Source organism: Capsicum annuum, chromosome 12 (assembly GCF_002878395.1).
Source record: "Capsicum annuum cultivar UCD-10X-F1 chromosome 12, UCD10Xv1.1, whole genome shotgun sequence".
NCBI classification, from domain to species: domain Eukaryota; kingdom Viridiplantae; phylum Streptophyta; class Magnoliopsida; order Solanales; family Solanaceae; genus Capsicum; species Capsicum annuum.
Window position 1 is genome coordinate 216,665,823 of NC_061122.1, and position 11,127 is coordinate 216,676,949.

An 11,127-nucleotide genomic window follows, 5' to 3' on the forward strand; every position below is an offset into this window, starting at 1 on the left:
ACTATTCTTGTTCATACGTGAACAAGAATAGTTTTGAAGTTCTTTAACACCTTCAACACAAGATTATTACTAATCTATCTAAGAAGTGTATTAGATATCAGAAAATAGATGAAACAGAAATTTTAGATCAAGTCCCCCGAGTTCAAGGAGTGTCCTTAAGGAATAATTCCCCTCACTGTACCCGAGGTTATGAAATTTTTCTCCCAGGATAAAATGGCCTTCAATCCAATTATAGTGGTACCTCAAATAATTGAATTCCATGAATGCACTCAACGGTTTGAATGATCACACAGAATATTTTTAAGAGAAGAAGAGTTTTGTATTCTGAAAAATTTCGTATATCAAACCTGTGGATCAAAGCAGGTTTATATAGTCATAACATGCCTCTTCTGAAAGGTGGCAATGGTTAACTTTAGAGGTGTGCCTTTTTCTAAAAATGCATGTTTGTTCATCCAAAGACTGTGTCTTTCAGAATAGACATACCATTTCACGTGAAACAGTGTGTCATTTCGTTGAAAAGTTGCATCCCTTTCGAAACAGCACTTTGTTTCTGTATGGCATTTCAAAACAATGCACCAATTCAGAAAACAGTGCATCAGTTCACTGCATCTGTTACTGCATGCATGTATAAATGGAGTATCAAACACTGTTTCAGACTGAATTTCTTTAATTCTGTCAAATAAAATTTGTCCAAAAAAATAAATCTCATCAATCATTTTCCAAGTCCAAGTCCAAAGCTGAGCAAGCAACAGTAACAACGCAAGGCATCTCTTATTTCTTGCCTCACTTAACATGTGAAAATGTGTTTCACAATATAAACACTTTAAAGCTTCTTTCTCCTACCAATGTGGGAGAAATTTAGTAAGATTTCCTATTTTGAGCACACTTTTCATTTGGTGTAAACTCAATTTTCTCTTCTACTTAATTCCCTCCATTTTCCATTCAAAACACACACATAAAACCCAACAAGACTTACTGTGCAACAATGTAAGCCTCTAGTGGACAAAATCACTGCAATAATTACTGATGGAACGGCTAAAAGTTCATCATGCCTAAGAAGATCACAAAACCAATTGAGGCAACATGTGTGAGCTATCTTTGATCTGGAGAAGCAGTAGTAACTAAGATGGCTCTAGTGGCATGGGAGAAAATATATAAACCAAGAAGAGCAGGAAGTTTAAATTTGATCAACCTACAAGTGTGAAATTAGGTAGCTATATGCAAGATGCATTGGGCACCTAGTCAGCACAAGGATAAGCTGTGGATATCTTGAATATAATGCACCATTATTATATGAAGAGGCAAAAATTATTTGAAATAGACATATCTAAATCTAATCAAGCTTATTGGATATTAAGGAAGATATGAACAATGAGAAAGCATTGACAGAAGCTTGGTGATATGAAAAATATAATTGTCCAAGGAAAATTTCTGATTAGTAAGGCTTATAAGAAGATTCGATGAGAGGCCAATATCCCTTGGACCAAGGTAGTATGTCATAATATTGCTGAACCTACTAAGCACATCTTTATGTTATGGATGAGTATGCATGAGAATATTAGAACTAAAGACAAATTGTTGAGCTGGGGAATCAATGTAGAGACTAATTGTATGTTCTGTCAAGGCCAAATGAAAACATAGATAGTTTATTGGAGAGTGATGGATAGTCGGGAGAGTTTCTGCTTTTGATTTGTTGCAGCAGTATTTCTGAGAAGAGGTAAATAGTTTATATCTCCTCTTAGGTTTGTATTGATCGTCACTTGGGAATTAATAAAGTGAGTTTAATTGTCAAAAAATACATAGATTTTCCCAATAAACAAATTGACAAGTACTTGTTTTTTATTTGATTCTGATTTTAATAAAAAAAAATCAAATCAAATTGACTATATAAATACCAATCTAAAAATTTTTCAATTACATATAATATATATAAATATATATATATATATATATATATATATATATACACAAATATGTCGTAGACTTGTAATCACATGATAGATAAACTGCTTTTGGTCTTTTCCTTTACCGTTATTTCTTTCTTTTGTCTTTTCCTTAATTTATTTGACACTCAATTCTTCTTTCTTTTCCTTTTTTTTTTTTAAAAAATCTTTTTCTTTTAAGTGTATTTTTACATGAATATTTATAATTGATGTACTCAATATTGTACTCCTTCCATTTTAATTAAAGTTTTTGAATTTTATAATTTTAAATTAAAAATATACTCCTTTTATCCCATATTAGTTGTCCACTTTCTTCATCACATGCCATTACATAATCATAAATAAGAAGAGTAGTTTTACAATTTTTTTTAAAAAAAATTATAAACATGCATACACTTCAAAAAGAATTTCAATTGTAAGAGTAAAATAAAAAAATTCAATTAATTCTATTTTGTTTTGAAAATTAACAAATAATTTGGGCTATTATTGTTGATAATGTGGACAACTAATATGAGATGAATGTAGTATGTAGTTTTTAAATCTTGTGATCTTAGACTTGTCATGTAGAATGTTAAAATTGAAAAACTTACAAAATATGAAAAAAATCTTTCTTTTGAAACATACCAAAAATGAAGTAAGACATTTAAATTGAGATGAACGAATAGTAAATTTTTATGAATTTTTGTAGCTCTTTACTTTCTCTATCTATATTATATTTTAATTTTAACGTTTATACTTAAATTATAATGAATATGTATTATATAATGATGATGGTCTTAATAATTTTTTTAAAATCAAAATTAAGACAACTGAATTTTTACATAACCCAAAACTTATAGTAAATTGATACTATTTAATTAAGGTAACGTAATGAAGATTATTTATTATTTATGAAGGAAAATAATTTCTTAAGGAGTGTCAAAACTAAAAATACTATAACTATGAATAAAAAGCCAATTAAATTACTCTTTATATTTTTTTATTGTAATTTTTTGACAAATTTAGTAATAATGAAAACTTATGAACAACTCATTTTGATGTGTCATTAGGTTTTATTAATTATACAGTAAAATAATATAATATAAATAATTTTATTAATTAAAATATTATTATTTTTATATTTAGAGTTTAGGTCCGGGCTTAGCATGAGCTACGGATAACTAGTAATTTAAATAAAAGTTAATGATTTTTTTAGATTTTATGTGTATTGATAAAAATAAAGATCTCTTAAAAAAAAAAAAAACTATAAAACTAAGTAAAATAAATTATAAAGGACTAAAAAACCGATAGCCCTTTTATGTAAATGTATAAGTATTCAATTTATTCAATTTTGACTTGTTTATTTGCTAAATCACAATATGGCTTTGTTATATATGGCTATTTTGTTTCACATCCTTATATTAGTGAGATATTTAGACCTCCAACAGATTTTGGTACGCATATTTTCTCCCATGAATTCATTCATTTTTTGCTCTCTTACAATTTGAAATTAAGAAAATGATCTCTTCAGATATTTTACGTGCAAAAATGAGTATTTCTTATCTGTAAAAATCAAAATCTCTTGTAAAAATGATATAAAATTAAGAAAATTATAAAAGAATGGAAAATTATTTCTCCCAATTAACTCCTAGGATAAATAGTTGAGTTCAATATGATTATATTTCAAATATAAGGGTATTTACTAGTTGAATTCTATCAGCATTGGATGATTTCTTCGTTGTGATGAGATCATTGCCACAACTTTATCAATCAATAGCACCATCTATAACTTCTTTCGAAAATTAATTTGTCTTTATCCTTAAATTATTCAACACTATTTAATTCTACTTTTCTTGACTTGCTAGTGTTATGCTTAAATACTCTTTGGAATATGCATCTCTTAATATATGTCATATACTAAGGAAAAAAGATAATTTCTTTTTAAAAAAACATAAAATAAAAAATAAAAAATCAAGGTGATGAAAAACTCCTTGGTGGATTTACTTTGGTTATCTAAGCAACTAACTTAACTGGTTTGACTGATTTTTATTTTTTAGAAAAAAATCGACTCAAGCTAACCATGAACACCCTATGAGGGAGAATAGAGCTTATCAGTAGGGGGAGACAATCAAATTTAATCCTAATAATAGTATAAGTAATTCACATTATCATTTTGGATCTTAAGATCTTTACATTATGCTATTACAAATTTTAGATTTCTGTTTGTCAGCATACACTTTTCTAATTGATGAAGATTGATATAATGATGTGAAAGATGAAATATTAAATATCAATGTTTCATCGCATACTTAATTCTTCTCTCTCTTTTTATGTATCTTTCTAATTCGATTTTTATTTATGTAATGTTTTATTGATGCAACTACATATCAATGAAAACAAACATTTCACCTGATATAATAACATAACAAAGAATATTACACTTTCAAAATAAAAAATAAAAAAATACACTATAGTACTTTAATAAGTTAGTGTCCTTAATTCGATATATATATGCACATACTTCATATACCAAGAAAATAAATAAAATAACACACCAAAAGTTTAGATAAGTTGAATATCTTTTAATATATAAATGTGAATGAAAAAGGTTAAATTGCTTTAAAGTCCAACATTCCTTGTTTTTTGTTGAAATATTATGTGTTGTTATTCTTCATAAATTTGTTAACTTTTTCTTAAAAACAATCTTCATACACCCCCACCCACCCCCTCAAAAAAAAAATTGAAACCTTCGCGTCAAGAGAAACATCGCCATCATAAAAAACAAGTAAACAATGTGTCTAAAGTACTATACTGGACACTGAAAAAAAAGAACACTTTCGTTATTTCACCAAACACGTTAGTATATTTCTTGTGTCTAGCAGACATGTGAAGGATGTTGCTAGGACCTCGACCAATCACCTAAGATTCGGGATCGTAATGTGCACCTTTGTGATCATCTTTGTTGTTGTTATACTGACGTCCTTTCGAAATCCACGAGAGCACAACTACACTAACTCTATTAGGATTGGGCACATTAGCCCCGATCACACTAATATGATTCTTAGCAACATTGACTGAACTTTGGACAGCCACAACAGTTACAGTGGCAACAACTACAATCTGGACAACATCTTCTGCAACCTGAATAGCCTCATATGTATTCATCATGACATCATCAACACTTTTGACAGCGTCATCAATGCTCTTGAAAATGTCAATAGTATTATTCGCTACATCATCTTCGTACTTAATTTGCAACAAATTCAATATTAAAATTCAACAAAATCGGATGCCTTAAAAACCTTACCCACTGTACGAGCTCCCTTGGAAGCAACTAGGGCAGCCTTGACAGTAGTAATTGCATACCCTTGGAAGGAAAATATACAATGTTATCACAACCATTAGGAGCATTAAGAAAGCGTCACCATCAATATCATTAATGACATTGATAGTTTAGTAGATCTTTTTCGGTCAAACAGAAATTTTTTATTTAACCAGTAAGAAATATGTACAGAAAACTTTGGACTCAGCTAGTTTTTTCTACAGCTATCTCTATGTCTATCTGTATCTTAGTAACTCCCTGAACAGACCTCAGGATAGTCATTAAATGTGAGAATAATTTAAACTCTTGAGGCAACTAGTGCATTTACAGTTTCTTATCCCTCCTAGATGAACCAGTAGGATAATTTCTTTGATAATGTTGTTGGCACTCTGCTTCATTTTTTGGAATCTTCTATGGTTTCTTTCTCTCCATACACAGTACATCATAGCCGCAAATAACAAGCCCAATAGCTGCATTTTTGGTCTCCTGTGACGTACCTTTTTTGTAATCAAACATACTTCTGCCATCAAATCTTTTATTCTCCTATAAATGCCTATCCATTTTAGTAGCATAGTCCATATGTAGTTGGAGTATGGGCAACTAAAGAAGAGGTATCCATGGTTCTCTATTGCTGTGGTTTCACCAGTACACAGTTAGTAGCCACTTGGATGCCCCATTGACTAACTCTATCCACTGCTGATAATCTTTGGTGCAAAGTCATCCATATGATGAATTAATGTCTAGGGATTAGATCTTTCAGCATGGCTAATTTTTTCCACTCGACACTTGCTTGCTGCGGCATCATGGTTCTGTAAGTTTTGTTGATGTTGTACTTCCCATTGCTGCAACATTGCTGAAGTATAGTAGTCATGTCAGTGGTACCCCTATTTAGAAGCCATTTTCTAGCATCAAATATCTTTATCACTATCTAGCTTTCCTGCTTAGGTACTGGTATGTCCTCCCAAGTCTTCTTCTTTATGTAGAAGTTATGTACCCACTATATCCAGAGTGTAACTTTCTTCAGAGCTAGTGCTTATACGAGTTTACAAATTGCTGCTCTGTTTCATATAATAAATCTAATATGTTTATCCCACCAGCGTCTTTAGTTTGGCACAGTGTAGCTCATGATATTAGGGCTTTGTGTGATTGAGCAACAACCTCATGCCATGGAAAATCTCTGCATATTGCTGTCACCATGGATATCACTTTTTTGGAAGTAGAAAGATATGTGCCCAATATGTTTGCATTTCAAATAATACACTTTTGATTGGTTGTACTCTGCCTCCATATAATAGGAATTTTGATGTCCAATACTTCACTTTTGTTACTATTTTTCCACTAAGGGCATATATTACTGGATCTTTAGTTTCACAGTTGCCAGTGGTATCCCTAAGTATTTAAAAGTCATAGATCCCAAGCAGAATTTATATTTTAACAATATCTCTTGTTTGAGATCATTGGATATTTCGGCTATATATAAACAACTCTTGTCCATGTTTTCCTGTAGCCCAGATACCTTAGAGAAGTGTTCAAAGTAGTGTAGCATCAACTCAATGGATTCTTTATCAACCCTACAACACATAAGTAGGTCATCTTCAAAGCATATATGGACTAGTCCCAACTTCTCACATCTCGGATGAAAGTTAAAGGCTAGTATATTTTATAATCTCTTTAGTGCCCTGTTTAGGTATTCCATAACTAGGACGAATAAATAGTGGAAAAGGGGTCACTTTGTCTTAGCCCTTTTTTTCTTGAAAAGTGGATGTGAGCCCACCATTGAGAATCAAAGAGTAACTGACTATTGTAACACAAGTCATGATCAACTTCACCAGCTTTGTAGGCAAACCATATTCCATCAACACCATTTTCAGGAAAGGCTATTCTACTGAGTCATATCCCTTACTTATATCCACCTTGATAGTGCATCTTGGTGATACATTCTTTTTGTCATATCCTTTCACCAGCTCATCGGCAAGTATCACATTATCCATGATGATCCTTCCTCCAATTAAGGCAGATTGAGAAGGACCCACTAGGTAGTCAACCATCAGTTTCAACTTACTAGAGAGGATTTTAGCTATTATCTTATACGTGCAACTTGCTATGGATTTAAAATCCTTCACATAAGTTGGGTTTGGGACCTTTGGGATCAAGGTAATAGTGGTTGTATTGATGGCTCTTAGGAGTTTACCATTTTGGAAAAATTGAGTAATAGCTTCTACCACCTCCCCACCTATGATATCCCAATATTCTTTAAAGAATTCTACTGGAAAACCATCCTTTCCTGGGGCTTTGCCATTAGGCATTTCATCTAGGGAAGATTCAATGTCTTTTTATGTTATCTCCTTCAATAGCTCTTGTTGCTGGAACAAAGTAAGGCATAGTCCATTTCTAGCTATTCTAACATCAATACATTACAAGGTCTCCACATGAGCTCCTTGCAACTTGCCAAAGAAGTCCAAGAATTCCGTTTGTATCTCTATAGGTTCCCTGAGGCTTTGTCTTTGCTTAGTTGATATGCTTGAAATTTTATTCCTTGCTTGTCTGGCTTTCAATTAGGCATGAAAATATTTGGAATTAGAATCTCCAACTACAACCCAGATGGCTCTGGACCTTTGTCTTAATATGCCTTCATAAATGTTATTCCATTTCTCAATTTTGTTAACTAGTTGCTTATCTGAGTTGATCAAAGTGGGGTTAAAATGGTCTCTATTCAGTGCTTCCTGTACTTCTTGCAATGAGCTTCTCAAATCATTCAGCTTTTTCTCCACAAATGAATACTTCTTAGTTAATCCTCTTTATTCAACTTCTATTTTTTGCAATCTTTTCCAAACTCTGTACATTGCATAACCCTTTTTTTTAGTCCCAAACCTTGGTTACTAAGTCTTTAAAAGTTGATTGCTTCAGAAGAACTGTTAGTAGCCTAAAAGGTTTCTTTATGGGCACAGTGGGGGTTACAATATCAAGTAGGATTGGAGAGTGATAAGAATAATTGGGTTGTAGTTAGTCTCTACTACATGCCCATATTTGTTAAACCATGCTATATTCCCAAATGCCAGTCTATATTATTGTATATTTTATAATTTGCCTCTCTTTTATAGCACCATGAGAATTCACACCCTATTCTATTCAGATGGCCTAGTTGCAGGTCATGGATGCATTATTGGAAGTCTTGGGTCTCTGTTATTGACACAGGGAGGCCATTCCCTCTGTACTAGATAGTTATTATAGCGTTGAAGTCACCCAGTATCATCCATGAGATGCCCTTATTTATTTGTAATTCTCTCAGCTGGTCCCATATACTTTTTTCTGTCAACAACTGTGTGAAGACCATAAAAAAAAGTAACCAGAAAGCTAAAATTGGAGTTTGTGTCATCAATTTGGCAGTGTATCAATTGATTTATAGTTTTCAAGGGCTGCACTATCACATTTTTTGGTTTCCAGCATACCCATATTCTATCATTTTCTACATACCCATAGTTTGTGTAGATGGTCCATCCAGAGTGAAATTTTTATTGTATCCGCTGCATGTTTTGTTGCTTTATTCTTGTTTCCATTATCCCTATCACATCTATATTATTTGTAAATAGGAAGACATTTATCTTCTTCTCTTTGTAGGGCTTGTTCAGACTTTTAATGTTCCATGAGGCTATTTTCATTTGGGGGGTCACCAGGAGGAGGGATCGCTGTTAAACATTTGTAATCTTGCTGTGCATTGCTGCTAGTAGCTCCTTCTCTAGTCTGCTGATTGCTTTTCTGTAGAGTATTTATGTTTGCTAAGGTCTGATCAGCAGTAATATGTAGTGGAGTCTTCATTCTTTCTGTTAGGATTTTAGGGTCAAGGTGGTTACTCATTGCAGTCTAAACTTTTTATTTGCCTTTGTCCACCAATGGTTTTGTTTGTTTTCCGCTTAGAATATCTCTATTTTATTGCCATTCTAATCTCTCTTTCTTTATCCTTCTTTGTATAGCCTTTGCAGGTTCTTTAAATGCATCAGTCTTTACCGGACAATCCTCAGCAAAGTGGCCAAACTTGTAGCACACAGTGCAAAATTTTGGCTTTCATTCATACTCAATGTGCTGTGTTAGGACCCCTCGTGTTGGCCTCTCAATATGCATTTCCTCAGGCAATGGTTGGGTGATGTTCATTTCGATGAGTAGCCTCGCATAAGAGATTCTATCACAATACGCCGCCAGCTTATTCGTGCAGATAGGCTTACCCAGATAACTACCAATCCTTGTAAGAATTTTTTTAGTCCAGTATTGTAAGGGTAGGCTAGAGAGTTGAACCCAAATGGGAATAACTCGCATAGACTTATTTTTCAACTGGAAATCTGGTTCCTAATCTATGAGTACCATTGGCCTATTGGGGAATGTATAGGGGCCATTTGTAGTAATAGCCAGTTTATCTTCCATTGAGTCGAACTTGAATATGAAATAATCATCATCGTGCAAGTAGACCTTTGGGGTTTAGATTGTAGACCATACTCAATATATAAATTTTAGCATCTCTTTAAAGTCAAGGTTACCTCCTATAACATATCTTATTACTGTTGAATTCCAAATATTACACTATTCTTAGACTTTCGTTGGGTTAAGTTTGATTATCTTAATCCTATCTTTCAGTTCCAGTGTAAGGAAATCAAGCTGCATACCTTGTTGGGTTGCCATAGAAGGTTTTGGATTCTTCTTTCTAGCTGAGAAGGTGAGCTTCCTTGCCGCCTTGGTTAGATCCTCCATCACCTCCGTCGGATCTTTCGCTACTGCGTTTGTCTTTATGGGTGCTTGTGTAATAGTTTCTAATTGACTTATCTTTTTCTATTATGATTGGGTTTATGAGTTTTCTCTTCCTCCCATAAAGTGAGTGAAATTGATTGGTCGAAGCTGTTGAGGAACTCCCGATTCAGGTGTAACTATTCTAGAATCATTGTCCTTTATCATCTGTTGATTTGTCGTTTGAAGGAGTTGTTTACAGCGGTGAGCCATCAGAAAGTGCATGTTAGCAGACTTATTTAACCTGGGCCTCTAGAGCTCCTTTTCTTATCATGAGCCCTTTTCTGAGTTCCACGAAAGTTTTCTCTTAAGGCATGTTCTCTTCCCTCATTGAAAATAATATGTATTTTAATGAGCCTTAAAATTTAAATAAAACATGCATTTTAAGTAAACAATATAGCCCCATGATAAACATCCATGTAATTATAATTTGGTTGAATAGCCTTGGGGATGATCGTTTTAGAAACTAAATCAAATATTTGGAGCTTTTTCTTTCCTAATGTAAAATGAATCTGTTTTACTACCTCTTCAAATTTTCTTGGTTTGATGTTGTCTTTTTTTATTTTTGAAGAGGATATTTTAGCAACATATGTATCAATTATATTCATTGAGAAAAGTTTTGACATCAAACTTAGGGATTGGAGGATTCAACATATGTGTAATTAACTTCTTGTACTCTATATTACTTTGAGAGTGAGGTGTTTAAGTGTGAGAATTCATAGACTTAAAAATTAAGGGCTTTCAGCCGTCATTGTCAATATTGTTCAGAGTTTTTTTTATATGAATATAAAAAGGATAGAACATGTTAGATATAATGTGTATTGCATCACTGCCCATTATATTTGTCACGACAAAAAGTAAGATAGTTTCTATTGATTATTCTAAGAAATTTATTGAGAAATTAATCATACTTAAATTTCATACTGTACTAGTTAAAAAGTAAATAAGTTAAATGTCATATTGTTGGAGCTTGAAGTTTTGATGAATGACAAGATAATTGAATCATTTGAATCAGTTGTTCTACTGATGTGACATAATCAAGATTGCAAGTTCACTGGTACATATAAACAAAGTTGCTTAAAGTCAGGAATGGATAAGAATACTTAATTC

General features: G+C 32.5%; 2 long non-coding RNA genes across 2 annotated transcripts; one reads left to right on the plus strand and one right to left on the minus strand.

The window, feature by feature from the left end:
* Positions 1 to 4,746: 4,746 nt before the first annotated feature.
* On the minus strand, positions 4,747 to 10,472 carry LOC124889429. The gene is made up of 2 exons (XR_007048411.1): positions 9,900 to 10,472; positions 4,747 to 6,097 (listed from the first exon to the last, which is right to left on the minus strand). It is a non-coding gene; the product is annotated as an uncharacterized LOC124889429 (long non-coding RNA).
* LOC124889430 lies at positions 7,678 to 9,717 on the plus strand. The gene is made up of 2 exons (XR_007048412.1): positions 7,678 to 9,025; positions 9,216 to 9,717. It is a non-coding gene; the product is annotated as an uncharacterized LOC124889430 (long non-coding RNA).
* Positions 10,473 to 11,127: the final 655 nt, after the last annotated feature.